At 40.1% G+C, this 14,326-nt stretch overlaps 1 long non-coding RNA gene across 1 annotated transcript in view; it reads left to right on the forward strand.

The window, feature by feature from the left end:
- The window catches only part of LOC103238885 (uncharacterized), a 58,855-nt gene that overhangs the window by 1,028 nt on the left and 43,501 nt on the right, over positions 1–14,326 (forward strand). The gene's annotated exons all lie outside the window — the stretch shown is intronic.

The raw sequence follows: 14,326 nt of genomic DNA on the forward strand, positions 1-14,326 counted from the left end.
GATCTCTAGAACTTACTCTTCTTGCAAAACAGAAACTTTGTATCCATGGAACAACTTTTTCCTCTTCTCCATCCCCTGCCAACCACCATTCTACTTCTGTTTCTAAGAGTTTAACTAATTTATATACTTCATATAAGTAGAATCATGAGGTGTTTGTCTTTTAGAACCTAGCTTGTTTCACTCAGCATGATATCCACAAGGCTCATCCATATTGTACTATATGACAGGATTTTCTTCATTTTATAAATGTTGAATAATATTCCACTGTATATATATGCCACCCAGTTATCTGTCCATAAACATTTCTGTTGATTCTGCCTCTTGGCTATTGTGAATAATGCTGCAATGAACACAAGTGTGCAGATATCTTTAAGATCCTGTTTTCAGTTCTTTTGGATATACACCCAGAAGTGGATTGCTAGATCATATGGAAATTTTATTTTTTATTCTTGTAGGAATCCCCATACTGTTTTCCATGGCAGCAGCACCATTTCACATTACTGACAACAGTGCACAAAGGTTCCAATTTCTCCACCTCCTCACCAACACTAGATATTTTCTGTGTTTGTTTGTATGTTTGTTTGTTTGTTCTGAGACAGAGTCTAACTCTGTGGCCCAGGCTGGAGTGCAGTGGTGTGATCTCAGCTCACTGCAACCTCCGCCTCCCAAGTTTTTTAGTTCAAGCGATTCTCCTGCCTCAGTCTCCCGAGTAGCTGGGATTGCAGGTGTCTGCCACCACCCCCAGCTAATTTTTGTAATTTTAGTAGAGATGAGGTTTCACCATGTTGGCCAAGCTGAGATCCACCCGCCTCGGCCTCCCAAAGTGCTGGGATTACAGGCGTGAACCACCGCGCCCAGCCTGTGTTCATTTGTTTTTCACGGTGGCCATCCTGATGGGCAATGAGGTGATACCTCATTGTGGTTTTGATTTGCATTTACCTAATTATTGATGTTAACCATGTTTTCATATGCTTGTTGGCCATTTGTATATCTTCTTTGGAGAAATGTTTGTTCAAGTCCTTTGCCCATTTTTGAATCGGGTTATTTGTTTTTTTGTTGTTGAGTTGTAGGCATTCTTTATGTATCATGGATATTTTCTCCCGTTCCCTAGGTCATCTTTTCATTCTGTTGATTGTGTCCTTTGCTATGCAGAAGTTTATAAGTTTGATTGTAGCCCCAGTTGTCTATTTTTACTTTGTGCTTTTGTTATCATATCTGAGAAATCACTGCTAAATCCAATGTCATGAAGCTTCCCCCCTGTTTTCTTCTAGGAGTTTTATAGTTTCAGGTCTTACATTTAGGTCTTTAGTCCATTTAGAGTTAATTTTGGTATATGGTGTAGGGTAAAGGTTGAACTTCATTCTTTTGCTTGTGGATATCCAGTTTTCCCAACACTATTCTCTCCCCACTATGTAGCCTTGGTACCTTTGTTAAAGATCACTTGACCAAATACTTAAGAGTTTATATCTAGGTTCTCTATTCTGTTCCATTGGTCTATATGTCTGTTCTTACGCCAATACCACTCTGTTTTGATTACTGCATCTTTGCACAATGTTTTGAAGTCAGAAAGTGGGTTCTCTATTCTATTCCATTGGTCTATATGCCTGTTCTTATGCCAATACCACTCTGTTTTGATTACTGCATCTTTGCACAATGTTTTGAAGTCAGGAAGTGGAAGACCTCGGCTTTATTTTTCTTAAGATTGTTTTGTCTATTCAGGGTCTTTTGAGATTCCATATGAATTTTATGACTTTTTAAAAATCTGCAAAGACAAATGGCACTGGGATTTTGATAGGTATTGCAATGAATCTGTAACTTACTTTGGGTAGTATGGGATTTTAATTTTAACAATATTAAGTCTTCCAATCCACAAACATGAATATCTTTCCATTTATTTGCATCTAATTTCTTTCAGCACTGTTTTGTAGTTTTCAGTATATATATAAGTCTTTTGCCAACTTGATTAAGTTATTCCTAAATATTTTATTCTTTTTGATGCTATTTTAAATGTGATTGTTTTCTTAATTTCCTTTTTGAGTTGTTCATTGTTAGTGTTTAGAAGGCAACTGATTTTTGTGTGTTGATTTTGTACTTTGCAACTTTGTTGAATTCATTTATTAGTTCTAACCAATTTTTGGTGGAATCCTTAGGGTTTTCCACATATAAGACCATGTCATTTGTTAATGGAGATAATTTTACTTTTTTTTTTTTTTTTAAAGGCAAGTTTTCACTCTGTCACCTAAGCTGGGGCTCAAGTGATCCCCCTGCCTTAGCCTCATGAACAGCTGAGACTACAAGCATGCAACATCATGCCTGGCTAATTTTTTAAAAAGTTTTTTGTAGAGATAGGGTCTTGCTGTGTTGCCCAGATTAATCTTGAAATTCTGGCCTCAAGCAAGCAATCTTCCCATCTCAGCCTCCCAAAGTGTTAGGATTATAGGCATGAGCCACCGTACCTGGCCCTTCTTTTCCAATTTTCAGCTTTTATTTATTTATTTTTTGCCTAATTGCTCTGGCAAGGGCTTTTAGTAATATGTTGAATAGAAATAGCAAGAATGTATACACTTGCCTTGTTCCTGATCTTAGAAGAAAAGCTTTCAGTTCTTCACTATTGAATATGAAGTTAGCTGTGGCCTTTTCAGACATGGCCTTTATTAGGTTGAGATAATCTCCTTTCATTCGTAGTTTGTTGAGTGTTTTTGCCAAGTGCTTTTTCTATACCAATTGAAATGATAATATGGTTTCTGTTTTTCATTCTGTTAATGTGCCTCTCAACTTACAATGGTGTTACATTCTGACATGCCCATTGTAAATAAAAATCTAAATAAAAAATGCACCGAGGCCATGTGTGGGGTGGCTCACACTTATAATCCCAGCACTTTGGGAGGCTGAGTCAGGCAGATCGCTTTGAGCTGAGAAGTTCCAGACCAGCCTGGGCAACATAGTGAAACCCTATCTCTACAAAAAATTAAAAAAAAAAAAAATAGATGGGCATGGTAGCATGCACCTGTGAGGCTGAGGCTGGAGAATTGCTTGAACCTGGGAAGCAAAGGTTGCAGTCAGCCAAGGTCATGCCATTGCATTCCAGCCTGGGTAACAGAGTAAGACCCTGTCTGAAAAACAAAACAAAAAACCACACACAAAAAACGCATTGTAAACACCAGTAAACCCATCATAAAACAAAAAAATTGTAAGTCAAGTCATGATCAGTTGCAAACCATTTGTAGTACATTACACTGATTGATATTTATATGTTGAACCATCCTTGCTTTCCAGGAGTAAGTCAAGTCCCACTTGGCCATGGTGTATAATCCTTTTTTTTTTTTTTGGAGACAGAGTCTCATTCTGTTGCCCAGGCTGGAGTGTAGTGGCACGATCTCAGCTTATTGCAACCTCTGTCTCCTGGATTCAAGTGATTCTCCTGCCTCAGCCTCCCAGGTAGCTGGGACTACAGGTGCCTGCTACTACGTTTGACTAATTTTTGTATTTTTAGTAGAGACAGGGTTTTGCCATGTTGGCCAGGCTGGTCTTGAACTCCTGACCTCAGGTGGTCCGCTCGCCTCAACCTCCCAAAGTGCTTGGATTACAGAAGTGAGCTACCATGCCTGGCCGTATAATCCTTTTAATGTGCTGTTGAATTCAGTTTGTGAGTATTTTCATCCAGGATTTTTACATCAATATCCATCAGGGATATTGGTCTATAGTTTTCTTGTTGTATCTGTTGTGGTTTTGGTATCAGTGTAATGCTGGCCTCATAAAATGAGTTTAGTCTGGCTGTGGTGGCTCACGCCTCTAATTCTAACACTTTAGGAGGCTGAGGTGGGTGGATCACTTGAGTCCAGGAGTTCAAGACCAGCCTGGCCAATGTGACGAAACCCTGTCTGTACTAAAAATACAGATACAAAACTTAGCTGGGCTTGGTGTTGTGTGCCTATAATCCCAGCTACTCAGGAGGCTGAGACATGGGAACTGCTTGAGCCTGGGAGGCAGAGGTTGCAGTGAGCTGAGATTCCACCATCACACTCCAATCTGGGTGACAGAGGGAAACTCTGTCTCAAAAAAACAAAAAAAACAAGAGTTTAAAAGAGTTACCTTGGCGGGGTGCAGTGGCTCATGCCTGTAATCCCAGCACTTCGGGAGGCCAAGGCAGGTAGATCACTGGAGGTCAAGAGTTCAAGACCAGCCTGGCCAACATGGTGAAACCCCGTCTCTACTAAAAATACAAAAATTTAGCCAGGTGTGATGGTGGGCGCCTGTAACCCTAGCTACTCAGGAGACTGAGGCAGGAGAATTGCTTGTACCTGGGAGGTGGAGGTTGCAGTGAGCTGATCGCACCATTGCACTCCAGCCTGGGCAACAAGAGTGAAACTCCATCTCAAAAAAAAAAAAAAGTGTTACCTTCACTCTTTCTTTCTTTCTTTTTTTTTCTCTTCAAATGAGACGGGGTCTCACTATGTTGTCCAGGCTGGTCTCAAACTCCTGGGCTTAAGTGATCTTTTCACCTCAGCCTCCCAGGGTGCTGGGATTACAGATGTGAGCCACTGTGCCCGGCCAAGTGTTATCTTCTCTTTAATTTTCTGGAAGAATTTGAGAAGGATTGGTATTAAATTTTCAATTAATTCAAATGTTTGCTGGAATTCTCCTATGAAGTATCTGTTCCTTGGCTTTTCTTTGTTGGGAGGTTTCTGATTACTGATTTAATCTCCTTACTAGTTATGAATCTGTTCAGATGTTTTTTTCTTTATTTAAAATTTTTGTTTGTTTGATTTGAGACAGAGTCTCACTCTGTTGCCAGGCTGGAGTGCAGTGGTGCGATCTCGGCTCGCTGCAACCTCCACCTCCTGTGTTCAAGTGATTCTCCTGCCTCGGCCTCCCGAGTAGCTGGAACTACAGGCACACACCACCACACCTGGCTAATTTTTGTATTTTTAGTAGAGACGAGGTTTTACTATGTTGGCCAGGCTGGTCTCAAACTGCTGACCTCGTGATCAGCCCACCTCGGCCTCCCAAAGTGCTGGGATTACAGGTGTGAGCCACTGTGCCCAGCCCTTTGCTTTTGATTTCTAGCTTTATTCCACTGTAGTCAGAAAAGATACTTGGTATGATATCAATCTTAAAATTTATCAAACCTTGTTTTGTGACCTATTATGTGATCTGTCACAGACAGTGTTGCATGTATGCTTGACAAGAATGTGAATTGTCTCATTGTTGGATGGAATGTTAATTGTATGTCTCTTAGGTCAAATTACTCTACAGCATTGTTCAAGTCCTCTGTTTCCTTTTTGATATTCTCTCTGGTTGCTATGTCCATTATTGAAGGTGGGGTTTTGAAAACTACTTTTATTGTGTTACTATTTCTGTTTCTCCTTAATTCTGTCAGTGTTTGCCTCCTATATTTGAGTGTTCTGATGTTAGGTGCATATTTAATTGTTATATCTTCCTAGTGGATTAACTCTTTTTTCATTTTGTAATCACTTTGTCTCTTGTGACAGTTTTTGACCTAAAAGTTTATTTTGTTTGAAAAAAGAGGCCACTCCTCTTTTTTTGTTGCTATTTGCATTAAAAATCCTTTTTCTGTCTTTTCACTTTCAACCTATATGTGTCCTTACATTTACTCTAAGTAAATCTCTTACAGAGAGCATATAGTTGGATCCTGGTGGGGTTTTTGGTTTGTTTGTTTGTTTTTTGGTTTTTATTTATTTATTTATTTATTTTTGGTGCATTCACCTACTCTGTCTTTTGATTGGGGAGTTCAATTCGTGTACATTTAAAGTAATTACTGATAGGGAAGGATTTACTACTGGCATTTTGTTAATTGTTTTCTGTATTTTTTGCTGTTATTTCATGTCTCTCTTTCCTCTCTTGCTACCTTCCTTTGTGTTTCATTGGTTTTTTGGTAGCAATTTGCCATTCCTTCATTTTCTTTTGTGTGTCTTTTATAGGTATTTTCTTTATGATTATGTTATCCCTTGCTTTTTTTTTTTTTTTCTTCCCAAACTGAAGCCGGGTTTTAATATGTTGCCCAGGTTGGTCATATGCTCCTGGGCTCAAATGATCCTCCCATCTTAGCCTCCCAAGTAGCTGGGATTACAGGCACATGCCACTGCACCTGGTGTCTCTAGCATTTTTAAAGTACAGTATGTACTTATAGATTTAAATGTTTGATATGTTTCAACCCATTGCAGTTATTATTCTAATCAATTACCAAATTGTTTTATCTTTGGGTAGTAGACACCTCTTCAGGTTGGTTCCTGACTTTCTGAGACAAAACCTAGTCATCTTTGATAGTTTTATTATCATTATTTTATTTTTGGTGTGACAAGATGTTCCCAACTCATCTTATACATTTCCTACCCTGGACCTGCAATCAGCCTTTCTTCTGGGGACCCCTACTCCAGGGTTTATGGTTGCTTAAATCTCAACTCTATCACTGTATGAGTACATTCTCACACTGCTAATAAAGGCATACCTGAGACAGGTAATTTATAAAGGAAAGAGGTTTAATTGACTCACAGTTCAGCATGCCTGGGGGTGGGGCCTCAGGAAACTTACCATCAGGGCAGAAGGGGAAGCAAAAACATCCTTCTTCTCATGGTGACAGAAATGAGATGTGCAGAGGAAAAGGGAGAAAAGCCCCTTATAAAACCATCAGGTCTCATGGGAACTCACCCACTATCATGAGAACAGCATGAGGGTGACTGCTCCCATAATTAAAGCAGCCTTTCCACGACACGTGGGGATTATAGGATTACAATTCAAGATGAGATTTGGGTGGGGACACAGCCAAACCATACCAATCACTAATTAGCTATATTGAGCAAGTTGCTTGAGCTTAGTTTACTCATTTGTAAAATGGGGTTACTATTACCCACCTCATGAGATCACTGTAGGCATTAAATAAGGTACATAAAAAACTTAGCACAGTGCCTGGTGTATCATAAGTACTCAATAAAGGTTTGATAAATTACTTCTAAATAACAATAGAGGCATATGCCTTCTTGAACAAATTTTTCACAGAACATTCTGACTTCCTGTTCTAATTTTGATCAGTTGTCTTTAGGCCTCATGCATGAATGGATGATCATTCTGGGATTTCTTTTCATTGTGTTTCTGAATAAATGAGTCTTATTTTATCTTGGATCCTGCATATTTTTCTTTCTTAGAATTCTCTCATTTAGGGTTGCTTGTTTTTTTGTTTGCTTGTTTTGGTAGAGCACATTTTTGAGACTTTTTTCAAAAATGCATGTAGGAGATAACATTTCCTTTGATTGATCCTTTACCTGGACATAAAACCCTAGGTTCAAAATAGTTGCCTCACAGAACTCTGAAAGCATTCCTCCATTGCCCTCTAATGTCTAACATTTAGCTGGGTGTGCTGGTGTATGCCTATAGTCTCAGCCACTTGGGAGGCTGAGGCAGGAGGACTGCTATAGCCCAGGAGTTTGAGGTTGTAGTGAGCTATGATCGTGGCCACTGCACTCCAGCCTGAGTGTCAGAGTGAGACTCTGTCTCAAACAAAACCCCAAAACCTCTAACATAGTTGATGAGAATCCTGCTGCCAATCTGATACAAATTCATTTGTTAAAAACCTGTTTTTTAATCTTTTGAAGTTTTTCAGATTTTTCTGTTTGTCTTTAAAGTTCTAAAATTTCATGAAGATTTATCTAGGGCTTTTGTAGTTGATGTTTGTTGGAATTCAGCATCATCTTTGAATTTGGAGATGTGTCATTTTTAGCAGTAGAAATTGTTTTAAAAATTTTCCCCTACATTTTCTGTTACTTCTTTCTGAAATCTGGGTATTAGGTGAACATTGGCCCTTCTGGATTGATCCCCTGTATCTTTTTAATTTTACCTGCATATTTTCCATTTTGATCTTCGTGCTTTACATTCTGAACCATTTCTTTGTATTTATGTACCAGTTCACTAATTTGTTCCTTGTCTGGGTCTAGTCCATCAGTCCTGATACAGATTTTTTTCAACACGATTTTTTTTTTAAAGAACATTTGAAAGAAAAAAAAGAAAGAAAAAGGAAAGAAAGAAAAAGAAAGAGAGAAAAAAAGAAAGAACTCTTTCTTTGATCTTTTTTTTTTTTTTGAGACAGAGTCTTGCTCTGTCACCCAGGCTAGAGTGCAGTGGTGCAATCTTGGCTCACTGCAACCTCCGCTTCCCAGGTTCAAGCAGTTCTCCTCCCTTAGCCTCCCGAGTAGCTAGGACTACAGGCGCGCGCCACCATGCCCAGCTAATTTTTGTATTTTTAGTAGAGACAGGGTTTCATCATGTTGGTCAGGTTGGTCTCGAACTCCTGAGCTCGTGATCCGCTAGGCCTTCCAAAGTGTTGGGATTCAGGCATGAGCCACTGTGCCCGGCCGGTCTCTCTTCTTTTTCATAGTATCCTGTTCTGATTTTTTTTTTGTCATTAACTTGATGTCAACATTGTTATTACAGAACAAACTAAAGTTAAAGAGATATACAGAATTCAGTTGGATAATACTGACATATTCGTGTGAACAAACATTGCCAGAAGTCTTAATTCTTTCTTCAATGATCTTAGCTTCAATTCAGCTCATCCATTTTGATCATTTTCCCTCTTAAAGTTAGTACATTGAACATATGTACCTCACTGAAGAAATCATATAGTTCAATTTTCTGAACTGATTGCCCACTCCCAGCAACAACTACTTCCAATCCTTTTAGCTTATTTGGTTATTCACTACCATATTTCTAAATTACATGCTTATAATATTTCTAGATTTTTTCCAACTTTAGGCATTATTTGTTGACTTCTCCACATAGGTGAGGACTTTGAGGGCTTTCACACACTCCCCTCCTCACACCTTGCAGTCCCCCCGCAACTTCCTGCCCCATTTTTCATATATAGTTTACTAAATTTTCTGTTACATATCCATGTAAGGACAATTTAGTGTTTACAACTTCTCAAGGGCTTACTCCCCCCTCCCTTGGATACAGGGAATTGTGGAGGAGATCTGGAGATCTAAGAGCACCTCATTTTTTCTACATAAGGATTTCTTTTTCTTTTTTTTTTTTTTTTTTTTTTTTTTGAGACGGAGTCTCGCTCTGTCGCCAGGCTGGAGTGCGGTGGCGCAATCTCCACTCACTGCAAACTCCGCCTCCCGGGTTCACGCCATTCTCCTGCCTCAGCCTCCCGTGTGGCTGGGACTACAGACGCCCGCCACCGCGCCCAGCTAATTTTTGTATTTTTAGTAGAGACGGGGTTTCACCGTGTTAGTCAGGATGGTCTCGATCTCCTGACCTCGTGATCCGCCCATCTCGGCCTCCCAAAGTGCTGGGATTACAGGCGTGAGCCACCGCGCCCGGCCAAGGATTTATTTTTCTATCAAATATCATGAAATATACAAAAGTGCCTATTTGATCTTAAGAATCTACAATCAGCTTAATAAGTAGAATAGTATCAGAGACTGAAGTTTTCAAAAAATGGCTGAAAAAACAGCTTTGATTCCCTAAACTCTTCCAGAATCTTGCCACTTTCCTGTCAAGGGGCATAGTTTCTCTTCCCTTGAATGCGGGTGGGTCTTTGCATCAGTAAATAAAATGACGTGGAAAGCAATGTGGCTTGGTTTCTGAGGGTAGGTTAGAAACAACCATCCGGCTTTTCCCTGGCACTTCCTGTCTCAGCACTTCCTCTCTCAACGCTTCCTCCAGCAGCCACATGGAAATTACCCTTCATTTCCCACAAAATGGGGTCCAGTTTGCAGCTGAGTCCAGTTTTTAGCCATCTCCTGCCCATACAAGTTTGAAGGTCCAAGATCATACCCTCTTTCTTTTTTTTTTTTTTTTCCAAATTTTAGAAACAGGGTCTCACTGTGTCACCCAGGCTGGACTACAGTGACACCAGCATAGCTCACTGCAGCCACCAACTCTGGGCTCAAGCCATCCTCCCACCTCAGCCTCCAGACTAGCTAGGGCAGCCATGCACCACTATGCCCAGCTTAAGATGTTACAATCCTTTAAACTTCTTATGATTTTTTATGTATCAATTTGTAAACAATTCCATAAGATGAAAACCACCCCTGACCTCCCAGGCCCCAGTCTTGTCCAGGTAAGCCTTCTCTACCTGGGTTTCCAAGTGCGGCTGCTGAGATGCAATATTTTTTCCCTCAAATGGTGGAAATATTTCTAGTATTTCTGGTTCCATATGCTCTTCCAGAAGTTTGCCACTTCATCATCAGGAGGTGGAGTCTATTTCCCCTCCTTTTCCAGCAGCACAGACCTTTGTGACTTCTTCGATGAATAGAATGCAGCAGAAGACATTGAAATAGTGTTTTTGTTCTTTTTTTTTTTTTTTTGAGAGGGAGTCTCGCTCTGTCACCCAGGCTGGAGTGCGGTGGCTGGATCTCTGCTCACTGCAAGCTCCGCCTCCCGGGTTTACGCCATTCTCCTGCCTCAGCCTCCCGAGTAACTGGGACTACAGGCGCCCGCCACCTCGCCCGGCTGGTTTTTTGTATTTTTTAGTAGAGACGGGGTTTCACCCTGTTAGCCAGGATGGTCTCGATCTCCTGACCTCGTGATCCGCCCATCTCGGCCTCCCAAAGTGCTGGGATTACAGACTTGAGCCACCGCGCCCGGCCTGTTCTTTTTTTTTTTTTTGAGACAGAGTCTCGCTCTGACACCCAGGCTGGAGTGAAGTGGCGCAATCTTGGCTTACAGAACCTCCGCTTCCGAGGCTGAAGTGATCCTCCCACCTCAGCCTCCCAAGTAGCTGGGACCGCAGGCATGTGCCACCAGGCCTGGGTTTTTTTTTTTTTTTTTTTATTTTTTGTAGAGATGGGATTTTGCCATGTTGCCCAGTCTGATCTTGAACTCTTGAGCTCAGGCAATCTGCCCGCCTTGGCCAAAGTGCTGGAATTACTGGTGTGAGCCCCCGTGCCCGGCCTGACACTGGATGAATTCTAATGCCAGGCAAGAAATGGTAACAGAGCTCCCACGTGGCCTTCTCAACCCTTGTTCTTGGAACCTAGCCTCTAGGTTGTGAGGAAGGGAAACAAGACTAGGTATGTGTTCTGGCTTCAGCTCCACCTGAAGTCCCAGCAAATAGTCACTAACAATTTCTAGACATGTGAGTGAATGACTACATAGATTTCAACCTCACTATTTGAGCTGTGGCTGAAAGAAGCAGAGACAGGCTGTCTCTTCCAAGCTCTGTCCATGTTGCATGTTCAGGAACACAATACATGTTGTTTTAAACCATTACATTTTGGGGTGGCTTGTTTAAAAGCAAATAGTTAGAACTCTGTCAATACTTTTCAAGCCCCTTATATTCTTTGTTTGTATCCTCTTCCTACCCCTTCAGAAGTAACTAGTATTCTAATTTAATATTAATATTTCCTTTGCTTTCACAAAATTAGCTTTCCTACATAAATACCTCTTAACAGTATATTTGCCTGTTTTCAGTAAACCAGTTAAATTATGGTTTTGTATACTTCTGGGCTTTTTAAAAAAATACAACATTGTATTTTGGGGATTCACCCATGTTTACAGTTTATTCCTTTTTTAGTGTTGCATAGTATTCCATTGGGTGATTATACCACAATTAACTTACCCATTCTCCTGTCAATGGATATTTGAATAGTTTTCCTTTTTTGCTCTTACAATGCTGACATGAATTTTTTGTATGTCCTCTGGTACACGTGTGAGTTTCTCTAAGATAATTTCATGCATGTTCAACTCTACTATTTAATGCAAAATCTTTCCCGAATTTATTGTATCAACACTCCCACCATCAACACACATATTTTCACTCCACATACTCTACATTTGGTTTTGCCAGACTAAAATTTTATTAGTCTGGTGGGTGTGTATTTGCTTCCAAAATAGACTTTCAACAAATCCTTCATCTTTCCTTCCAGAGATGTCACAGTACCAGAGCATTTTGGAGGATCTGTGGTACAAATCAGATTGCTTGCAGCTTTCCACACTGCAGGATAAAAAGTCCTTCTCAGGTTTGCTAGGATCATCACTACTAATCTATTTTTAGCTTTCAAAAAGTTGTGGTTATCATTTATTTCTGTCCCATTTTTTTGTCTTTGTAAGATGCATTAAAAAACAAACAAAAACCATAAAGCAAACCAGGTGTGGCAGTTCACACCTGTAGTCCCAGCTAATCAGGAGGCTGAGGTGGGAGCATAGCTTGAGCCCAGGAGTTCTACCCTGGCCAACATAGTGAGACTTCGTGTCTAAAAAAAAAAATATATAACCCACAAACCTTTAGCTGTTTTAATGCAGTTTTAGAAGGAACTTAGGGTTAAATGTATGCATTCAAGGCATCTTTCACCATGCATTAATTTTTTAATTTCAGTAAGTTTTTTCTAAATGTTTCTTGGCTTTTTTTCTAAATGTTTCTTGGCTTTTCAAATCTACTTGGTTATTTTTGCTGCTCCTGTTTCTTGTTTACTTTTAGATTCCATTTTTTTCTCCTTAAAACATATTATATAGTTACATTCTGCATGTGACCATTTTAAGATCTAATATTGTCTGAGGGTCTTTATGTATTGCTTATTTCCTTGTGAGTTTGATAATTTTGTGTACTCATATTTGGTTGAGCCTAATCTGCGAGAATATCAAGATTTTTTAAATTAAGGGTTGGTAAACCATACTCCAAGAGCCAAATCCAGTCCACTGCCTGTTTTTGTATGTTTTAGTGGACCACAGGTATGCCCACTCATCTATGTTGTCTATAGTTACTTTAGCACTTTTTGAGTCGTTTTAACAGACATTGCATGGCCTGTGAAGCCAAAAATATTTCCTTTCTCAAACTTCTGATCTCAATTGTGAATATTTTCTCCAGAGAAGATTTACACTTGCTTCTGCCAGGACGCAGAGGGTACTACTGACCGGAAACAACCTTAGCCTTCTTTAGGAAGTCATCTCAATTTGGTGAACTCAGCTAATAGATCAGAGGCCTTCAGAGAATCTATTCCTTTATACTGCTAAAAGTAGCAGTTGTCTTCTTTGACTATATTGTGATTTCAAGATGGTATATCTTTTAAAATTTATAATGATGGATCATTTCCACCTACAGACAAGTGTCCTTTTGTGGAACTTTTCTTATATTATTTAATAATTTCCTTTTCTTTTCTATTTTCCTTTTCTTAAACTTAGTATTGAAAATGTTAGACCTTGGCTGGGCACGGTGGCTCACGCCTATAATCCCAGCATTTTGGGAGGCTGAGGTGGGCAGATCATTTGAGGTCAGGAGTTCGAGACCAGCCTGGCCAACATGGTGAAATCCTGTCTCTACTAAAAACAAAAAGAAATTAGCTGGGTGTGGTGGCATGTGCCTGTAATCCCAGCTACTGGTGAGCTGAGGCAGAATTGCTTGAACCTGGGAGGTGGAGGTTGCAGTGAGCCGAGATCGCACAACTGCACTCCAGCCTGGGCAACAAAGTGAGACTCAACTCTCCCCCTTCCCCCGTCAAAAAAAAAAAAAATAAATAAAAGATCTTGTTTGATTCTCTAATTTTATCATTTCTATCCTGTTTCCTATTCCTTTGTCTTTTGGTTTTACTTTCTGGGTGAATTCCTCAATTTTATCTACCAGTCCTTCTAATGAATTGCCTTGACTGTCATTTTTAATTTCTAGGGGCAATTCCTTGCTTCAAATTTGTTTTGGGAAACATTCTGTTCTCCTTTTATGGATACAACATCTAGTTTCTCTCAAGATATTAATTATATTTGGGGAATATTTTTCTGATCTTTGCATTTTGTATCTGCTCCCTACCCCTCATATCTGGTCTCTCATGGATAGAGATTTTCCTCAAATATCTGGCTATCCTGGGCTGTAAGTTCACATTTAATAATAGGGCACTAAAGAGCTGAATGGAAACCGAATACATACACACGACTTGGTAATTGGAGGGCTTCATTGAAGAGTGATAAGGTGGCAAACAGGCTTTATTATTATTATTTTTTATCATTAAGGGATAACCAAAATGGAGATCTTTTCTCTGGGGCCATTTAGCTTCTCCAAAGAAAAAAAACCTGGCAGAGAAAACTGTACTTGATTGCCAGTATCCTGGGAAAAGGATAGGGCGCCTACATACCAACCAAATGCAGACTTTTTTTTTTTTTTTTGAGACAGAGTCTCGCTCTGTTGTTTCCCAGGCTGGACTGCAGTGACGCAATCTCAGCTCACTGCAACCTCTGCCTCCCGGGTTCAAGCAATTCTCCTGCCTCAGCCTCCTTAGTTAGCTGGAATTACAGGCGTGTGCCACCATGCCCAGCTAGTTTTTGTATTTTCAGTAGAGACGGGGGTTTCACCATGTTGGTCAGGCGGGTCTCGAACTTGTGA

Source organism: Chlorocebus sabaeus, chromosome 11 (assembly GCF_047675955.1).
Source record: "Chlorocebus sabaeus isolate Y175 chromosome 11, mChlSab1.0.hap1, whole genome shotgun sequence".
Taxonomy (NCBI): Eukaryota; Metazoa; Chordata; class Mammalia; order Primates; family Cercopithecidae; genus Chlorocebus; species Chlorocebus sabaeus.